The sequence below is a fragment of the Myotis nattereri genome (assembly GCF_964212035.1).
Source record: "Myotis nattereri genome assembly, chromosome: 15".
Classification (NCBI taxonomy): Eukaryota; Metazoa; Chordata; class Mammalia; order Chiroptera; family Vespertilionidae; genus Myotis; species Myotis nattereri.
The window spans coordinates 7,433,081-7,454,602 of record NC_138090.1 but is presented as its reverse complement, the minus strand read 5'-3'; the positions used below and the strand labels follow the sequence as shown (position 1 = coordinate 7,454,602).

At 48.9% G+C, this 21,522-nt stretch overlaps 1 protein-coding gene across 1 annotated transcript in view; it reads right to left on the bottom strand.

Moving 5' to 3' along the window:
* Window positions 1–21,522, bottom strand: part of NLRC5 (NLR family CARD domain containing 5) — a 940,085-nt gene that overhangs the window by 157,395 nt on the left and 761,168 nt on the right. The window lies entirely within an intron of this gene.

Sequence of the window (21,522 nt, the reverse complement as noted above, 5' to 3'; positions counted from 1 at the left end):
AAGAATGGCATCACGCCCTAGCAGGTTTGGCTCAGTGCATAGAGCCTTGGCCTGCGGACTGAAGGGTCCCGGGTTTGATTCCGGTCAAGGGCATATGCCCGGGTTGCAGGCTCCATCCTGGGTAGGGGGCGTGCAGGAGGCAGCTGATCAATGATTCTCTCTCATCATTGATGCTTCTATCTCTCTCTCTCCCTCTCCCTTCCTCTCTGAAATCAGTAAAAAAAAATAATTTTTTTTTTTTAATGAATGGAATCAAGTTCTTAACTTCCACACTGATGTGCGTTATGGTCGTGGCAGGCCTGGGTGAGCAGCAGGGTAGCTTTCTTCTGCCCCCGTTGGGATAGAAGAGGGCAGGATGGGCAAACTTCTCTGAGGGGTGGGGGAGGGGTGCTGGATGTGAGTAGGAAGCAGCTGCTTAGGATGAGGGTCGGCCACCTTCCCCCACGAGGAACACGTAGTCACTAAACCCCAAAGTGCTTTTGTGTTGCTGCTCAGGGGGCACAAGTTTGGGGCCAGAGTGGATTACTGAAGATGATAGAGAGCCTGAGCCCTGCCCCGCCTTCTCTCTGGTGGTAGGCTCTTCGGGCTCTGGGAGCAGTGCAGACCGCCTTTAGAAATACTTAGCATGCTCTCGTGGGCCCGGGCATACAAATGGATGCCAGTCCCAAGAGGAACTGGGAAAAGATGTAGCGTGCAGCTGAAGTATGGTACCTATTTGCTTTGCTTAACAATAGAAAAGTTATTTTGATTTTCTGAATTGTATACATCATCCCATTCGATTGAATGACCATCCCATTGATTGTTATGTTACTGGTTTTAGAAAGCACATTCTTCTGTACCTGGGAAACAGGACAGCGCAATTATCCTAAATTGTTTTAGTGGCCACAGATAATGCGTTCCAGTTGACTCAGTGGTCCCAAGACCAGGACAGCGCAATTACTCTAAATTGCCTCGATGGCCCTAGGTAATGAATTCCTGGCAACTCAGTGATCCAGAGACCCAAAACTGTAATTTAGATAACATGCTGCTTCTGCTTCTGTAAACTGCTTTTTGCAAACCAGGTTCCTCATTCCAAACCTTGAGGTGTAGTCAATATCTTTGTGATCTTTGCCTATATAAGTCTGGTTTTGCCACCATCTTATCGCTATGAGATTTGGGAATGACCCCTCATAGTCCCGGATTGCAATAAATGTGACTCTTTAATTCGACTTCTTGAGGTGTCCTTCTGTGATTCACGGGGTTCATTCCAACACAGCTTTAAGGAGGATCCAGGGGAATCACAGTGCAATACCTGGAACTGTGGGGAAAGACCACACGGACCACAGCAGGAAATGTCATGCCTTCTGAGAAGCAGCTCCTGGCCGGTCGGTCTGGCAGCCATTCATAGTGGATGATCACGTGGAAACCTGACTCAGCTTGCGAGCTTTAAAGAACAGCACTGCCAATTGCCATTGTTATTTCCTAACATATTTATCATCACTCAGGTGATATTGTTGCTCAATAAAAACATGTATCACAACGGTTGTTTGAGATTCTATTTACTGAGCGCTACCTACGCGCCAGACGCCGTGCTGAGCTGAGCACGTCCCACACCTTATCTCACGGCATCGGCCTGGTGGTTCGAGGAGATGCTGATACCTTCTCAACCCCCATGTCACTCGGGAGGAGACGGAGCTGCAGAGAAGTTGAGCAACTTTCTCCAGGTCACGTAGCTATTCCGGGTGGGGCTGGAATTCAAGCCCAGGTTCATCCCACTCGGCTCTTTCTTCTCGTCCTATCCACCCTGTGAGAGCAGTGGCTGGGGGTAGGGCCTAGGGGAGGGACGATCTGGAGACATTTTTGTTTGTTATAACCGAGGGGGGCGGTGGGGGGGGGGTGTTGTCATCTAGCGGACAGAGACCAGAGGTTGTGCTGGTATCAGTTTCCCAAAGCTGCTGTAACAACCACAGATGGGGTGGCTTAAGACCACAGAAAGGTACTGTCCAAATTCAAGGTGTTGGCGAAGCCACACTCCCTCCGAAGCCTCTGGGAGAGAATCCTGTGACTTCTGGCAATCCTTGTCATTTCTTGACTTTGTCTCCATGTTCACATGGCTGTCTTCTTCTTCTTTTAAAATGTTTTTATTGATTTTTAGAAAGGGAGGAAGAGAGAGGGAGAGAGAGAGAAGCATCAATGATGAGAGAGAATCATGGACTGGCTGCCTCCTGCACGCCCCCTTCTAGGAATCCAGCCCACAACCTGGGCATGTGCCCTGACCTGGAATCGACTTCGTGGTCCAGGGTGGATTGATGCTCAGCGTCTTCTTCTTAGAGCCTTTGTGTGCCCTCGCCTCTTCCTACAAGGACAGAAGTCATTGGATTCAAGGCCAACCCTAAATCCAAGAAGAGTTCACCTCAGGATCTTGAACTAATTACATCTGCCGAGATCCTTATTTCCAACAAGGTCACGTTCTGAGGTTCCAGGTGGATGTGAATTTGGGGGGGTGCGGGGGGAGGACACTATTCAACCCTCTACACTGTCAAACACCCTTTCATGCGTGGGACAGCTCCCTCCCCCCCCCCCCACCAACAAAGAATGAACTGGCCCAAATGTCCATAGCACTGAGGCTGGGAAACTCTGCTTTAGAGGGAGGCGTCTCCCCTTTGGGGAGCAGTGAGAATGCACCTGTGCGGATCCAGGCAGCTGCAAAGAGAAAGGGCCTCAGAGCAGCTTAAAGTCTAGAGACCACCCTCACCTCCACTTCTCTGGGACCACTTCCTGACCGCCTCGAGTATCTCCCTGTGGACGCTGCCCCCTGCCTAGCATTGTTTTTGTAGCACTCTGCATTTTGACTTAAGAATGATATAGTCAGATCCATCCAAAGTATGAAGCTTCAACCACAAATAGGTTGGGCATCCACCTATGAAGCAGGAGGTCACGGTTCGATTCCCAGTCAGGGCACAGGCCCGGGTTGCAGGCTCGGTCCCCAGTAGGGGGCGTGCAGGAGGCAGCTGATCAATGATTCTCATCATTAACGTTTCTCTCTCTTCCTCTCCCTTCTCCTCTGAAATCAATAAAAATATATTTAATAATAATAATAATAATAATAATAATAAAAAGAAGTACCGGGCTTCTTTTTCCCCCAAAGGGAAGTTGCTAAAAAAAAAAGTCAGATAAAGAAACTGGCTTATGGGCAGTGACTATTTGTATATCATAGAACAGAGACCAGTTCGGGGGAGGTGGCCCATCATCTGATGGCTACAGAGCACTTTCCTCTCTTCTGTCAACAAATACATGAGCACCTGCTGCGTGCTTGGCCCTAGGGGCGCAGCAGTGAGCAGCACGCTCACAAGGAGCTCCCAGTCTGACGTGGAGAATGACAGGGAGGGAGGTGCTACAGGAGAGAAATACAGCGTGTCCAGATTTCAAGGGGTCATGGATCAAGTGAGGTCAAAGTATGTTCCACGTCCGTAGATGCCGTTCAACAGTTCTTATACCAGGCTTTCACTTTTTAAAAAATATATATATATTATTGATTTTTTACAGAGAGGAAGGGAGAGGGATAGAGAGCTAGAAACATCGGTGAGAGAGAAACATCGATCAGCTGCCTCCTGCACACCCCCCACTGGGGATGTGTCTGCAACCAAGGTACATGCCCTTAACTGGAATCGAACCTGGGACCCTTCAGTCCGCAGGCCGACGCTCTATCCACTGAGCCAAACCAGTTAGGGCTCACTTTTTTTTTTTTTTTTTAATCCTTACCCGAGGATATCTTTTTATTGATTTTTTTAAAGAGAGAGGGAGAGAGAGAGAGAGAGAGAGAGGAACATTGATGTGTGAGAGAAACATCAATTGGTTGCCTCCTGTGTACAGGAGGATGCTCCAACCAACTGAGCCACCCAGCCAGGGCCGGGCTTTCACTTTTTAAAGCCGTCAGTGAGTGCGGCACTGTGCCCTCCGCCCCCTCCAGTCGTTCACTTGTTCACACGCAGCTATGGAGCCTGGATCTGTGTCAGGCACTGGATGGGCTATTGGAATGCCAAGGTGGAAAGGCCACGGGCCAGTCTGGGCCCCATGCGCCCTGAGATCTATTCCTCCCCTTCCCTGTGTTGCGGGAGGGCTTGGGGTATGAGCCCTTAGGGTATGTTTCCCAGGCTCCTGGGTCAGCTGGAGGCAGGAGAATAGAAGAAGCATGGGGGGAGGGGGCGTTCCCTCCCTCTGCCTCGGCAACGCCTCTGGTTGTGGCTGGCTCTTCTCCATGGCTCCAAGGACAGGCCTGTGGTGGTTCCAGCTTCTGCAGGTGGCCCCAGCCCCTGGGCCCCAGTGACCTGTTCCCTTGCCCCTCCAGCTGACAGTGGCCGGGACCTCCCACTCGCCCTGGCTCCTGGGCCTCCCCACGCCTCGCCTCGCCTCCTCCGAGTGTGTATCCAATTCCCTGCAAACAAAAGGATGATGAAAACCTTTCACTATCCCCAACTACAACCTCTCCCCCCAGGCCCAAGGGTGCCCAGATCCCCCAGCCCCAACTCCCACCCCTGGGCGGGCTCCGAGAGAGCTTTGTGCAAGATGGCAAGGGCCCCTCGTTTCTGCTGATCGGGGAAGGGACTTCTCCTTTCGGACTGCGGGAGCAAGGCACTCCGCGGCCCGGTGCCCTGGCAGCTCACCTGGAAGGCGGGGAGGGCGCTGTCTCCACCCCTCCTGGAAAGTGAGTCACTCTGTCAACATGCCCTTCTGCTGTCACCGCTGGCTCCGCCGGATCCCCCTGGAGGCGGGCCACGTCCTTGCCAAGCCAGGACCTCTCCCTTCTCCCTTGTCCCTTGTCAAAAGCAGGAGGCAGTGCCAGCCAGAAATACCAGGAACTCCATTCTTTCCCAAAGCCGCTGGGGCTACCACAGTCCCTGTAGGACAAGTATTACTGAGTGACACAGAGGAAAAGGAAAGTTCTCCCTCCCTCCCTCCCTCCCTCCCTCCTTCCCTTCCGGTCTCAATCCACACGCCCAGAGGAAACCATTATTAACAGCCCCTTGTGGACCATGCAGGTTCTGTATAATACTTAGTCAATGTTCTTCATTAGGATGTTTTCAGAGCAATTTTAGGTTTACAGCAAAATTGAGGGGAAGGTACAAAGGTTTCCGTATACTCCCTTCCCCACACACACACACTCAGGGCCTCCCCCATTACCAACATCCCCCCCTGGAGTGGTACATTGCTTACAACTGATGAACCTGCACGGATACATCGTTATCACCAGAGTCCATAGGTTACGTTATGATTTGCTCTTGGTGTGGTACAGCCTAAGGTTTAGACGAAGTGTAAAATGACAGGTGTTCACAATTACGGTATCGTATTTTCACTGTGCTCTGCCAGGCCTCTGGCAACCCCTGGCAACCCCTGATCTTTCTCCTGGCTCCGTAGTTTTGCCTTTTCCCGAACGTCCTCTAGTTGGGATCATACCGTACGTAACCTTTTCAGGTTGGCTTCTTTCATCCAGTCATGTGCAGTCTAAGGTTCTTCCATATCTTTTTGTGGCTTTATAGCTCATTTCTTTCCTTTTTTTAAAATATATTTTATTGATTTTTTTACAGAGAGGAAGGGAGAAAAAGAGGGATAGAGAGGTAGAAACATCGATGAGAGAGAAACATCGATCAGCTGCCTCCTGCACACTCCCCACTGGGGATGCGCCCGCAACCAAGGTACATGCCCTTGACGGGAATCGAACCCGGGACCCTTCAGTCTGCAGGCCGATGCTCTATCCACTGAGCCAAACCAGTCAGGGCTATAGCTCATTTCTTTTTAGTGCTGAGTAATATTCCATTGTATGGAAGTATCACAATTTATTTTATTATTATTAATTATTTTTAATCCTCATCTGAGGATATGTTTATTGATTTTTCAGAGAGAGAGTGATAGAGAGATAGAGATAGATAGATAGGTAGATAGATAGAGAGAAAGAGAAAGAGAGAAAGATCGATTGGTTGCCTTCCTTTTTGGTGTATAGGACAACACTCCAACCAACTGAGCCACCCAGCCAGGGCTTTCACAGTTTATTTATCCACTAGTGGCCCAGTGCACGGAATTCGTGCAGGGGTAGGGTCCCTAGGCCTGGCCTGCGATCAAGGCCGATCTTCCCTGGCTGCTGGCAGCCGGCCCTGTCCCCGGCCGCCACTGCTGCTGGTCTCGCTCTGTGTGTGGAGCAACTGGTGGGGCAATCAGGGCCCCCGTGCCGCCCGAGTCCACTGCCACCCACCCCCGGCTCCCGGTTCCCCATCGGCAATTGAAGCCTGCAACTGGGGGAAGGGACCAAGAGATTGTCTGGCAGGCCCCGATCAGCCAATCAGGGCCTGCAGGCTGGGGGCAGCTCCTGCATTGAGCGTCTGCCCCCTGGTGGTCAGTGTGTCTTGGGGTGGGGGGGTCCCTCAGCCCGGCCATCTCACAGTCCGTGGGGAGCGGGCCTAAGCCATCAGTCGGACATCCTTAGCGCTGCCAAGGAGGTCGGAGAGGCTCCCCTCACCGCCTCTGCGGTTGCCAGCCATCCGGCTTCTGGCTGAGCAGCGCTCCCCCTGTGGGAGTGCACTGACCACCAGAGGGCAGCTTCTGCGTTGAGTGTCTGCCCCCTGGTGGTCAGTGTGTGTCATAGCCACCGGTTGTTCTGCTGTTTGGTCGATTTGCATATTAGCCTTTTATTATATAGGATTATTTATAAAATTTTGATCAAATTCATGAATGTTCATGGTATTTAAAAACCAGGTAATATTACAATGTTTGTAGCAAAAATGAGTAACGCATCCCACCTCAACACACAAACACACACACACATACACGTGAATTCTCTCTGAGCTCTGCTCCTCTGAGTAGATGACTTACTTGACCCTTCAGCTGTTTCTTCCGGCATTTACCTCCATATTTCAAAATGCGGTGCTTATATGCTGTTTCTTGATTTATCAACCTGACACAGGGTCTACTGTCTTCCCATGGCAGGTGTGGACTGAATGTTTTATACTCACCGCCCCCACCCACTTGCTTCCGGTCTCTCTCTTCCTCCCATGCAGTTACATGATGATATTCTGGTTAAATCAGAATTCTCTGCTTACATGATGGTGACCTGGAAGGACCGCCAAATAGTGGTTCTCAATTCAACTGCAACGGGGAGCAGCCCATAATCCCAAAGTCCCCCCTGCACCCCAGATCCAGGAAGTCAAGTTATCTTCCACTTTTCCTTCTCACCCTTCCTCGAATGTTTTATTTCTGCTCTCACACTTATTTACTTTTTTTTTTTAATTGACAAGAATCTTTCCTGTTTCTGATTGCTTCTTGTCGCAGCGGCTGTTGGCACTAGCTCTTGGCATTCACCTCCCCACCCCTCCTCCTGCTTGCTGCCCAGGGCTGTTTACTGCAAATATCTGCAGAGCGCTGCCCAGGGGCTGTTTTCTTCCAAGTAACACTGGCAGCTGATGTGCAGGGCGAACTGGAAGTGGTGAAGGTCACTTCCCTCAGAAGCCCTTGTGGGTCCCCGTGCGCTGGTTGGGATACTTCTGAGGCTGTCCCCTGCTGTCTCCTGGGGTCCCGGCAGGAGTTGGCTCCGGTGACCACAGCAGTAACCTGTGACTGGCCTCTTTCCCTTCTCCGCCTCCCTTTTCAACTCCTCAACCTGTAGTTTCTGGGATTACCTACCAACGGTCGCTTGCACTGAAATTGTTTACTTCGAGTCTGCTTCTGGGGAAGCCCCCAAAAAGACTCTTTTTATTTATTTATTTTTCCAATTACAGTTTTACATTCAATATTATTCTGTATTAGTTTCAGGGGTGCAGCACCGTGGTGCGACAATTATATACTCTACAAAGGGGTCCCCTGAAAATTTCAAGTGCCCACCTGGCCGCACACATAGTGATTACAATGTTATTGACTGTATTCCCTGCACTGTAATTTACATTCCCGTGACTATCCTGTAACAACCAATTTGTCTTTCTTAATCCCTTCACCTTTTTCACCCACCTTCCAACCTGCTCCCCATCCGGCAGCATCAGTCTGTTCTCTGTATCTAGGAGTTATCGCCATTTTGCAAACAAGACACTTAACAAAAAAGAATCTTGTCAACAACAACAACACAATGTTTAAAAGAACCTTATTTTTGTTGCATGGATACAATGCCTTCTCTCACTAAGGATATTAATTATAGTGGGATTTAACATCTGTTTTTTAAAAATAGATTTTTGTTGATATCAGAGAGGAAGGGGGAGGGAGAGCGAGATAGAAACATCAGTGATGAGAGAGAATCATGGATCAGCTGCCTCCCGCACGCCCCTCACTGGAGATCGAGCCGGCAACCCCGGGGGGCGTGTGTCCGTACCTGGAATTGAGCCACGACTCCTAGTTTATAGGTTGCCATTCAACCACTGAGCCACGCCATAGGTTGCCATTCAACCATTGAGCCACGCCGGCTGGGCTAACGTCTGTGTTAAAAGCCTCACGCTTGAGGTTTTGCTGCTCCTTGGAGACTTAGCTTCACTCCGAAAGTCTAAAGGTTAATTTTCTGGGGATTCTCCAGAAATAACTCTCCAGTCTCCCACCATAGTGAGGATTTGCGCCCGGCTGACAGCATCCTTTCAGCCAAGTGGCGGGAGGGACCAGCACACGGACTTTCCCATACAAACCTGTTTTTAGTTTAATTTATAAATTAGGCACAGTAAGAGATGAACAACAGTAACTAATAATAACGTAGAACAGTGCTAACAGTGAACCATAATAAACGTGAATGTGGTTTCTCTCGCTCTTAGAAGACCTCCTCGTGCTGTGTCTGTGTTTACCCTACTTGTGATTAGATGAGGTGATACCGTGTCTGTGTGACGAGCTAGGGAAGTGCATGACAGGCATGGCGCCCTGGCGCTAGGCAATTCTCAGGGTGACCTGAGCACAAGCCCTGTTATCCCATAACGGTCCATCCGATAACCAGGACTCCGGGTGGGTGTGCAGCGTCTGCATCGCCGATACGCTGGACCAAGGGGCGAGTCGTGTTGCGGGCAGGACGGAGCAGGATGACTTGTGAATTGTTTATTTCTGGAATGTTCCATGTAATATTTTCCGACCACAGGGGACCGCAGGTAATTGAAACCGTGGATAAGGGGGGGGCTGCTGTAGAGGAAAGGATCTCTGTTCCCCGTCAGAGTGTAACTTTAAGAATATGAACAGGCCAAAACCGGTTTGGCTCAGTGGATAGAGCGTCGGCCTGCGGACTGAAAGGTCCCAGGTTCGATTCCGGTCAAGGGCATGTACCTGGGTTGCGGGCACATCTCCAGTAGGAGATGTGCAGGAGGCAGCTGATCGATGTTTCTCTCTCATCGATGTTTCTAACTCTCTATCTCTCTCCCTTCCTCTCTGTAAAAAAATCAATAAAATATATTTAAAAAAAAAAAAAAAAGAATATGAACAGCCCCAGCTGGTTTGGCTCAGTGGACAGAGCGTCGGCCTGCCGACTGAAGGGTCCCAGGTTCAGTTCCGGTCAAGGCCACATGCCCAGGTTGCGGGCTCGATCCCCACCCAGTAGGGGGTGTGCAGGAGGCAGCCCATTAATGATTCTCATCATTGATGTTTCGGTCTCTCCCTCTCCCATTCTTTCTAACAAGAACAAAAAGATCACTTGCATCTCTATGGAGGAGAATTGTATACATTAGCACACAGCTTTACAGAATCTGGGCCCTGATCCACAGGAAAGTTCAAGTCAAAGGCACAGCCCATAGATAACCAAATAACCCAGGCTCGGTCTGCTCCAGCATGAGCTCAAAGGACATACAGCCTCCTGTTGCCTTATTTCCAAGTGCGGAATCATTTTTCTTAATAACCCCATTCTTTCCCGTGGTTCCCCAAGCAAATCCTGTGGGATATTTTCCTAAGGAAGAGTGGCCATACCTTCTGTGGTCCCTTTGGCACTGCTCGTCTTTGTCCCGTCTGCCCACATTCTGGAGAGGTGAGATCAGTTCCCACGGACCTGGGTGTTTCCACTTAGTCAGAGTGCCTGGCCCTGTTTCCCTTCCATAGGAGCCTGCTCTCTCCTTCCGCCCTCCTTCCCACCCCCTCCTCCCTCCTTCCTCCTCCCTCCTCCCCTCCCTCCCTCCCTCCCTCCCTTCTTTCCCCCTCCCTCCTCCCTCCCTCCCTCCCTTCTTTCCCCCTCCCTCCCTTCCTCCCTTCCCCCTCCCTCCTCCTCCCTCCTTCCTCCTCCTCCTCCCTCCCTCCCTCCCTCCTCTTCCCTCCTTTCCTCTGTCCTCCTCCTTCTTTCCCTCTTTCCCTCCCTCTCTTCTTTCCTTCCTCCCTCCTTCCCACCCCCTCCTCCCTCCCCCCCTCCCTCCCTCCTTCCTTCCCTTCCTTCCTCTTTCTTCTTCCTTGTTTTCATTTTTTCAAATATATAACTGTTTTAACGAGATATTACTCACAATCCATACACCCATTTAAAGTGTACAATTTCAGCCCTAGCCGGTTTTGCTCAGTGGATAGAGCGTCAGCCTGTGGACTGAAGGGTTCCGGGTTCAATTTTGGGGGCTCAATCCTCAGTAGGGGGCCTGCAGGAGGCAGCCAGTCAATGATTTTCTTTCATCATTGATGTTTCTGTCTCTCTTTTCCTCTCCCTTCCTCTCTGAAATCAATAAAAATATTTTTGATTGATCCTGTGCATAGCTTACTATTCTATACCTTTTAAAATTAGTAATAAAATAAAGTGTACAATTCCATAGTTTCATAGTTGGGCCATCAGTTTTAGAACATTTTCATCACCCCCCGCCCCCCAAAAAATCTATACCCATTTACAGTCACTCCCAGCTTCTCCCAGGCCCTGGCAACCCATAGCCTAAGTTCTGCCTCTCTGTAACTGTCTACCACATTTTCTATAAGTGGAATGAATCACAGAACATGCGGACCTTTTGCATTTGGTTTCTTTCATTTAGGATCATGTTTTCAAGGTCCCTCCAGGTTGTCCCAAATGTCAGCATTTCATTCCTTTTTATTGCTAAATAAGATCCCATCGGCCAGATATGCCACATTTTAATCAGTTGTTCCCACTTTTTTGGCTGTTATGAAAAATGCCGCTATAGTCACGAGTTACCAGCTTTTTTGTGTGTGTGGATGTATGTGTTCATTTCTCCTGGGTATGTACCTAAGGGTGGCGTTTCTGGGTCACATGGTGACTTCATGGCTAAGCCTTTTAGGAGTTGCCAAGCTGTTTCCCAACGTGGCCGCACCATTTGACATCCCCACCAGCCGTGTAGGAAGGTTTCCATTTCTCCATGTGCCTGTCATCACTTGTTGCGATGGGTCCTTTTGAGTATCACCTCCCTGCAGGGTGTCAAGCGGCATCTCATGGTGTTTTAGGAGACCTTGCTTCTTAAACCTGTCTGGCACAGAAACCAGTTCTGCACCCAATGGAGGCCTGAGTGCAGTGGCTTCAGGGTTACAAGTCTCTGTCAGTGGGCGGAGTCTGATGGCTGAGCCAGGGCTCCCAGGGGTGCAGGGTGGCCACACCATGCCCTGCCCACCTTGGGGAAAGCATCCAGGATGTGTGATCTTCTGACCGAAGGTGGATCACGTTCTGGAGGTAAGTAGAGACAGGAAATGCTGCCCGGATAGCTGTTGGAGGCAGCGGGGAGGAGGAATGTGGTCTGGCTGGGCCCCTCCGGGCCCCACACCTTTGGAGGGTGTCATTTGAGTGCTGCCCAGAATCCAATGACCTCCTCCACCAGGCGGCCCTGCTGTCTGAGTTCCTACCACATTCCCAGAGCCAAGTAAGTCAGGTGCCGCCTTTTAAAAAATGTGGATACCTCCGGAAGGGGTAGGCCTCTTGCAAGAAGTCATTAACTTACAGGTGACGAACTTATCAGATGCCGCCCCACACCCTGCAGAGACAGGGCCCAGGGAAAGTGGGAGTTTTGACTCATTGGGAGTGGCGGGGCGGGGGTGGGAGGGAGTCTGGCTGAAAGGGGGTAGCTCTGAGCGAGGGGCATTGTTCCCGGATGCCAGGGTGGCCAGGTGAATAGGTGGGGAACAGGAGCCTGCTGGGAAGGTTTTCACCTTCATTCATCAACCGATTAGTTTATTATGTCACCTGCTGTGCTAAGTGCTTTGCATACAATTTTAAAAAAAATTATATATATATATATATATATATATATATATATATATATATATATATATATGGCCCTGACTGGTTTGGCTCAGTGGATAGAGTGTCGGCCTGTGAACTGAAGGGTCCCGGGTTCGATTCCGGTCAGGGGCATGTACCTTGGTTGCGGGCACATCCCCAGTGGGGGGTGTGCAGGAAGCAGCTGATTGATGTTTCTCTCTCATCGATGTTTTGGCTCTCTATCCCTCTCCCTTCCTCTCTGTAAAAAAATCAATAAAAATATATTAATATATTTTTATATTTTATTGATTTCAGAGAGAGAGAGAGAGAGAGAGAGAGAGAGAGAGAGAAACATCAATGATGAGAGAGAATCATTGATTGGCTGCCTCCTGCAGGTCCACTACTGGGGATCGAGCCCTGACAGGGAATCGAACTGTGACCTCCTGGTTCATAGGTCGATGCTCAGCCACTGAGCCACCTCGCCCAGCCAATTTTTTTTCTATTTTATTTGTTTAACGAACACTTGTGTAGCACCACACACCACTACCTACCTCTCACACTCTATATGCTGCATCTAATTTATCACAGATGCCCCCATTTGACCATCTCTCACCTCCTGCCCAGCCGTGCCCCCTCACTGGTTTACTGCCCGTCTCCCCACTGCTCTTCTAGTCACAGCAATCCTTTGTATGTGAAATGTCCCAGTGGCTCTCTATCTTTGGGGAAAACTAAAGTCTTTACAATGGTCTACAAGCTGCTACCTGAACTCTCCCCTTTCCTGGCTGACATCATCTGCCCTCTGGCTCAGCCACAGGATGCCTGCTGTTCCTCAAACACACCAGCGTGCTTGGTGTGTGCTCAGGGCCGCTGGGCAGGCCGCAGTGTCTGCCCAGAACATTCTTCTCCCAGAACCTGCATGGCTTATGCCCTCACTTCAAGTCTCAGCTTAAATGTCACCTCCTCGGAGAGATCTTTCTGAACACTCCATCCTCCACCTGAAAGGGTCCTGCATGTGCTGGATCGCTCCCTGTCAGAAAAGATGGTTACAAATATAGGAAGGGGCCCGGCCAGTGTGGCTCAGTGGTTGAGCGTTGACCTATGAACCAGGAGGTCATTGTTTGATTCCTAGTCAGGGCACATGCCCAGGTTGTGGGCTCGATCCCCATTGGGGGGCTTGCAAGAGGCAGCCGATTGATGATTCTCTCTCATCATTGATATTTCTATCTCTCTCTTCCTCTTCCTTCCCCTCTGATTTATCACAGATGCCCCCATTTGACCACTTCTCACCTCCTGAAATCAATAAAAATATATACTTAAAAAAACAAAATAGGAAGGGGAAACTAGCATGGGTTCTAGGGTGTTGGATTGGAATTGGGGATGTAGAGTGAAGTCATGGTTTTCAATAGACACAGATATATATAGACATGAATACAGATGGCAGTGTGTGTACGTGTGTGTGTGTGTGTGTGCATACATATTTCTCTAGCTCAGTCTCCTGGAGAAGGCCTGGGAGCAGCAATAATAATCCAAGAACAGTGAGCATACCCGGGGCCCAGATCTTGGCTTCTAAATCCTATCCTCCACTAAAGGGAACTGGTTGATTCCAGGCCTGGGGCAGGGAAAGTACAAGATGGGCCTGGAGCGCCTTCTGTACCAAAAAATAAGAAAGTGCCCAAAGGGTGATGGAACGCATCAGAAGGATACAGGAAGCAGCTAGAAGAGCCAAACATCACAGTGACTAACTGGACATCAAAATGACCAATGACGCCCTAGCCGGCTTGGCTCAGTGGACAGAGTGGCGGCCTGCAGACTGAAGAGTTGTGGGTTCAATTCCGGTCAGGGGCACATGCCCGGGTTCGGGCCCGATCCCCCATAGGGGGTGTGCAATCCCCCATAGGGGGTGTGCGGGAGGCAGCCGATCAACGGTTTGCTCTCATCATTGGTGTTTCTATCTCTCTCTCCCTGTCCCTTCCTCTCTGAAATCAATAAAAATATATTTAAAAAATAGCCAATGACAATAACTGATTATAGCTCATTGAATAGAATAAGAGTGCACAAGTCCACACCAATGTAAAAAAATAAATAGAAAGTTTGAGCAAGACTGGGCTAATTACACAATTTTCAAAATACCCCCGTAAAATATATATTTCTTAAAAGGGCAAAAAAAAACAAAAACACACCACCAAGTAAATTTATGGTGGAGAAATCTGGCAGATGGGACCGTGATAGCCACAGTGATTGGAGTTCATGCCTCAAGTATGATGGACGGATAGACATTGCACGCTCCCACTAATGTGAGGAGAACACAGCATAGCTTCTGTAATATTTCTGCCAAAATTACATAATCTGAGTCAAACCATGAAGAAACATCAGATAACTGCAAACAAAGGAACTGGCTGCAAAGCCACGGGCCTATGATCTTCGGAAAGAAACTGAGGAGCTATTCTAAACTGAAAGGAATTAAAGAAACAGGACAACTTTAACTTTGGGTTGATGGATGTTCCCTAGACTTAATGTGGTGATCTTTTCCCAATAGATACACATCGTGTTGTACACCTGAAGCTAATACAATGTCAATTATATCTCCATTTTACAAGCTCTCAAATCTCCGTTTCAGAGTCTTCTCTACACATGTCCTAAGGTGAGGAAGGGTGGGGTGGAGCACAGCGGGGGGTGGGGGGGTGGGGGGGTGGGGGGGGGGATGCCCCTGTCGGGAGGATAACTGCTTATTCATTTGCCTCCAACAATCACCGCAGCTGGTCCTTCTGAAGAGCAACCGTTCCGGCCTTAAAATAACACCAACTGTACAGTGACAGGCAAATATCTGTGATTTCTACTGGGGACAGATTCACAGGTACTGCTAATACTATCCTGGGCTTCGTTGTCCCTTTCTACGTTATAAATGGAAGGAAATGCTACCTTTTATTTAGAGGTTAGTGAAGCCCTCTCCGGTTTTTTCAGTGGTTAGAGCGTCGGCCCACGGATTGAAGGGTCGTGGGCTCAATTCTGGGTTGGGGTGCGTGTGGGAGGCAACCAATGGATGTGTCTCTCTCACATCGATGTTTCTCTCGCTCTGTCTCTCCCCCTCCCTTCCACTCTAAAAACCAATGGAGCCCTAGCTGGTTTGGCTCAGCGGATAGAGCGTCGGCCTGTGGACTGAAGGGTCCCGGGTTCGATTCCAGTCAAGGGCACATGTCCGGGTTACCAGCTCAATCCCCAGTAGGGGGCGTGCTAGAGGCAGCTGATTAATGATTCTCATCATTGATGTTTCTATCTCTCTCCTCCCTTCTTCTCTGAAATCAAGAAAAATATATTAAAAATAAAATAAAGTAAATAAAAACAAATGGAAAAAATATCCTTGAGTGAGGACTGACAAAAAATAAAAATAAAAATAGAGGTTAGTGAAAAAAAAGATGTAATCTTTTTCATCCAAGTTTATGAATGCGCTGAGTTTTAACTGACCCAGGTGAAGGGCCCCTGGGTTAGCTCCTGGCAAGCCTGACAGCCCAGATATCGCTGCAGGAAAGGACCCACAGAAATCTGTGTCCTAGGAGACGATGCGGGCTGATAGCAGAGCAAGAGCGCTGGGCATGAAGACAGATGGGTGGCAGTGAGCTGCCATCTGGAGAGAGAGCCAGGCGGACTTGGTGATGGTTGGGACGTGGGAGTGGATGGTGATTCTGAACAATTCGGAAGAGCCGTTTGGCAGGGAGAGGGTGCATGTTTGCAAGGTGCAATGGCTTTGCCAGGGGGAGTGGTGCCTGCTACTGTCGATTTCAGCCCACTCCCCTCCAAACGCCCCCAGAAACTTCCGAGTGGGCGTGGCCCTCAGAGAGTAGGCCTGCCCTCCTCATACCCCTCCACCTTCTGAGCACTCACCACTCCAGGATTTAGGATCCATTCTGCATTCCTAGTCCTGGCCCTCAACATGCAAATCCCTTTTAAAGAGCTCTCATTTACATTTTGCTTTGAATGAGTTTACCCATCTTTCCCAGAGAGTAGTCTCGCCCATGCCCAGCCCCCACCTCTTCCCAGAAGCTCCATCAACTCAAACTCTCCCAATCAGACAAGGCTGAAAAAGAAAAAAAAAGGGACCCACCAGCAGAAAATGTCTGTTTCTATTGCTTCAAGGGTGGACAGGGCGGGCCCCATCCCCTCCTGGCGACTCCCCACTCGAGGGCCTGTTCTGGGTGAAGGGCAGAATGGGTCACACTGTGAGGATGATTTGGGGGGAGAAAATCAGTAAGTGATTTCCCTAAGCAAGTTGTGTGCAAATGTCCCCAGGGGGAGGGCAGCCAGTGGGGCTCCAATGGGCACACTTTATTAACCTGCCTGGGGCACTAGAGACACCCATAGCGGGAGTCCGGCATTCCCAGTGGACTCCTGGGGTTACAGCGAGAACCGAAGACCCTCCTGCTGACCATCGTGGGAAAGGGCTGGGCTGGTCAACAACCTGCCAACATTGGTTCGTTTTTCTGGACTAAATGAGTCCAAGATCCAAAGGCAATTAATCTATTCCCTTCCAGTTCTTTTCCTATATATTCGTCACAGGCCTGAGAACTTAACCGACGAAAAGAGTAAGCCGGCACTTCGGTTTCCTGCTTTGAAACAAAGCAAAGCAAGACAAAAGACCAGCCCTAGCTGGTTTGGCTTAGTGGATAGAGCGCCGGCCTACCGACTGGGCACGTGCCCAGGTTGCAGGCTCCATCCCCAGTAGGGGGCGTGCAGGAGGCAGCTGATCAATGTCTCTCATCATTGGTGTTTCTGCTTCTCTCTCTCCCTCTAACTTCCTCTCTGAAATTAATAAAAAATATATATATTTTTAAAAAGACAAAAGACATAGGTGGTGTTATGCATCCTTATTGAGTAAAAAAGGTGGGGAGGGTGGCATTATTCTGCTTATCACAATTAACTTGTGTTAACTTATAAAAATACTTATTAGCCTGGCCGGTGTGGTTCAGTGGTTGAGCATTGACCTATGAACCAGAAGGTCACGGGTTCAATTCCTAATTTACGGCACATGCCTGGGTTGCGGGCTCAATCCTCAGTGTGGGGAGTGCAGGAGGCAGCTGACCAATGATTCTCATCATTGATGTGCCTGCTTCTCTCTCTCCCTCTCCCTTCCTCTCTGAAATCAATAAAATATATCTATATATAAACCCACCTTATATAATAACATTTTTCTCATCACTAAAAATTCCCAATAATCATAAATTTTACCAGTGGTGATGTTTAATACTTCACTGTAGGGACATACCACAATTTCTTTAACTGATCCCCCCAATTTGGAATATTTAAAAATATATTTTATTGATTTTTTACAGAGAGGAAGGGAGAGGGATAGAGAGTTAGAAACATCGATGAGAGAGAAACATCGATCAGCTGCTTCCTGCACATCTCCTACTGGGGATGTGCCCACAACCCAGGTACAGGCCCTTGACCGGAATCGAACCCGGGACCCTTCAGTCCGCAGGCTGACGCTCTATCCACTGAGCCAAACCGGTTTTGGCACCAATTTGGAATATTTAGGTTGTTTTACATTTTCATGATTAAAGATGATGATTTTTATGATGAACGTCTTTGGGTCTTTTGGGGGTATATTGAATCATAAGAGGGTTAAGGAAATGGACTGGGTAGTCAGAAAGACCTGAGTTCAAATCCAGTTCCCTTCAGTTATCTGTGTCCTTAGAGTCTTAGTTCCTACACTGCAAAAAAGGAACCCTTACAACAAACACATTCTTGTCGAATTTTTTTTTAACAGTTTTCTTGAGATATAATTCACATACCACACAATTCATTCGTTTAAATTCAATGGCTTTTAGCCTCAGGATTTTTGCAGGACTCCATGATATTGAACATACAGATTGTCACCACTATTAATAATTTTTTGATCATAATTGGCATTCTTTTCTTAGGCTATATTCTTAGAACCTCTTAAATGTTTCGGAAATAGGCCTTGTGGAGATAGGAGGTGTTCTTCTGAGGATTTATCATTTTTGTGCGCCTTGGTTTTGGTTTGGTTTTTTGGAGGGGTGTTCGGGTAGAATTTGGAGTCATAGGGGAAGTTGGTATAAAATTGTTGGGCTGTTTGACTCATGATGCCTCCTTTCACTCTCTCCTATATAATCTGAATTATACTCACCCTCAAACTCACACACACAGAGCAATTAAGAGAAGTTGATTCTGGTTCATTGAATAACCCTGTCCTCACACACACACACACACACACACACACACACACACACACACCTGCAGAGCCACCTTGAGACTTATTCCTTCAGTGAGGGTTGCAAGCTACCATCTCTAATTGCCCATCTTTTATATATATATTGATTTCAGAGAGGAAGGGAGAGAGAGACAGAAACATCAATGATGAGAGACAATTATTCATCAGCTGCCTCCTGCACACTCCCTACTGGGGATCGAGCCAGCACCCTGGGCATGTGCCCTGACCGGGAATCGAACCATGATCTCCTGGTTCATAGGTCGATGCTCAACCACTGAAGTTCACGCCGGCTGGGCTAATTGCCCATCTTAATTCACACCAAGCACACTGGTGGAGGGCTGATAAGGAGAGGTGGTGCGTCTCCGCCAATCCCATGGGGTGACCATCCTACCTACCCACAAACCATACAAACATGTTCCATTGGGCCGTGGGAGGACTGACTGCAGGTTTCAGGGCTGAGGTCGGGACGTGTCAGGCCAATCCAGGAGCGAGTTGCACCAGAGTGGTGTGTGGGTGAACCCTCGGGCATGGCTGCAGGTGTGGAGCAGGTTACGTGACGTGAGATGGGTGTGGGGTGTGGGTTCGGTGGTGAGGATGAGAGGACGGGATGGTGCAGGGAGGGTGGATGGAGTCAGAGGTGGGAGAGGGTGGAGTCCAGGGATGGGGCCCCAGTTGGGGGTGGACCTGGTGGTTAGACCAGTGGTTTGCAACCATTTTTAGGTCATGGCCTCCTTTGAGAATCTCATGGATGCTAAGGAAAGAATCTCCGGGCACAAGAATAAAATTTTGCATATAGGGTTGGCGGTTTCTGGAACCCAGAAAGTTCATACAAGGATTCCAGATGAAAGGCTGTTGAGCCTCAAAAGGAAGGTGGGGGAGGGTGGGTGGGAGGAGATCAACCAAAGAACTTGTATGCATATATACATAACCCATGGACACAGACAGTAGGGTGGTGAAAGCTGGGTAGGGCGGGGGCGGGGGGCTGGAAGGGGTCAGTGCGGGGTGGGGGGAAAGGGGACATATGTAATGCTTTCAATAGTAAAGATTAAAAAAAGAAGAACTGGTCTTGACTAGCTTGCAAGAACTTGTCAGGAAGAAATCCTAGGGCTGTGTTAAGAGATTGAGAATGGCCCTGGCTTGGCAGCTCAGTTGATTAGAACATCGTCCTGATACGCCAAAGGTTTCGGGTACAATCCCTGGTCAGGGCACAAGAATCAACCAATGGATGCATAGATAAGTGAAATAACAAATGTCTCTCTCTTTCTCTCTCTCTCTCTTTCTCTCTCTCTCTCAAAATAAGTAAATACATATTTAAAAAGAGATTGAGAATGTGTCTTCTTGTGTGACAGATTTTCGGAGGTTTGCAGGTTGGGGAATTAAATTCCAAAGTCCACTTATTTCACAAATGCTCAATTTTCTTCCCGTTTTTATTTTAAAAACGGTCAAATCTGCCGAAATATCGCAGGCTCCTGTGGTCCAACCGAATCCTCCGGTGGCCAGCATGGCTCCTGGTTGCTCCCCGCTCCCCATGCACACTTGTGCCACAGGAACCCATATGTTTACGGAGAACCATTGACGGGGAAGCTGCAGATCCCATGGCACTTCTCCCTAAACACCTGGCACGGAACTTCTCAGATCAAGGGTTTCTCCTGCATAACCCCAGGATATTCCTCGCCCTGGCAACACGGAACAATACTGTTACGTAACCTATATCCCCGATTCACATTTCCCCAGCAGCCCCAGTAGTGTTCCTTTAGCTTTTCCTTCCTTTCCTTCCCCCTCCCTCCTTTCCTTCCTGCCTTTTCAAATCCAGGATCCAATCCAGATAGATAGCATCATTGTTATATCTCTCAGGCTCCTTTAATCAAGGACACTACTTCAGACTTTTGTTTTGTTTTCTTTTGTGATATTGAAAAACAAAATTTTTTTTTAAATCCTCACCCGAGGATATTTTTTCCCCATGGATTTTTCAGACAGGGTGGAAGGGAGGGAAGTGGGGAGGGGGAGGAGGGAGAGAAAAACATTGATGTGAGAGAGACACATCGATTGGTTGCCTCCTGCACGCACACCCTGGGGCTGGGGATTGAGCCTGCAACCGAGGTACATGCTCTGGGCCAGGAATTGAACCCAAGACCCTTCAGTCCATGGGCTGATGCTCCAACCACTGAGCCAAACTGGCCAGGGCATGACATTGACATGTTTGAAGAGTTCAGGCTAGCTGTTGGGTAGCGTGTCCCCCAGTTTGAATTTGTCTGATTGTGTCCTTGTGATTAGATTCAAGTTGGGCAGTTCTGGCAGATGCCATGTCCCTTCTTGGCACATCATGTCAGAGGGCCAGTTGATTCCTTACTGAAGGTAAGTTTGATTCATGGTTAAGGTGATGAGCTCTGGGTTCCCCTTTGGAATTAATAAGTGAGCTGTGGGGTTACACTGTGTTCATTGAAAGCCTCCAATTGTGGCAAATGCTGGGTGAGTCAGGGGTGAGCAGACAGAGTCCTTGCTCTCACGCTGTTTTTACAGTGAAGAAGGCAGACAGTAAGTTAGGAAACAAATAAAAAAATTACAAAATATGCCTGCTAGACAGTGCTCGAAGTGTCTTACATGGTTTACCTTGCCTCACTCTCCCCATCGACCTGTGAAGTAGGTGCCGTTATTGTTTTTATGCTGTAAAATCTGCAGCCCAGAGAAGTTAAGTTACTGGCCCAAGGTCACACAGCTTGTGAGTAGCAGCGCTGGGGTTCAAACCTGGGTGGATCTGACTCCACAGTCTCTGCGCTGAACCATATGAAGAAAGAGAAAGCAGGGTTTCACCTAGCAACAGGCTGTGAACAGGGGACTGGAGTCAGAGCAACCTGGGCTGAGCGAGGACCTTCTCTGATAAAGGGTGTGAGTTAGGAACACAACACAAAAGGAAGGCCCAGAAGATGGAAGAGAGAAGAGTGCGAAGGGCTAGGAGACAGCGTGCCGCTGTAGGCCCAAGCTGGGTTGGCCACCCCGCCCTACGTCCACGCCAGCCCCCAGCCCAGCGGTTCTCAACCTTCCTAATGCTGAGGCCCTTTAATACAGCTCCTCATGTGGTGGTGACCCCCGATTTCATGGTTACAAATTGAACATCCTGAAAGCATAGTGATTGAACACAAAAACAATATGTAATTATATGCCCTAACCGGTTTGGCTCAGTGGATAGAGCGTTGGCCTGGGGACTAAAGGGTCC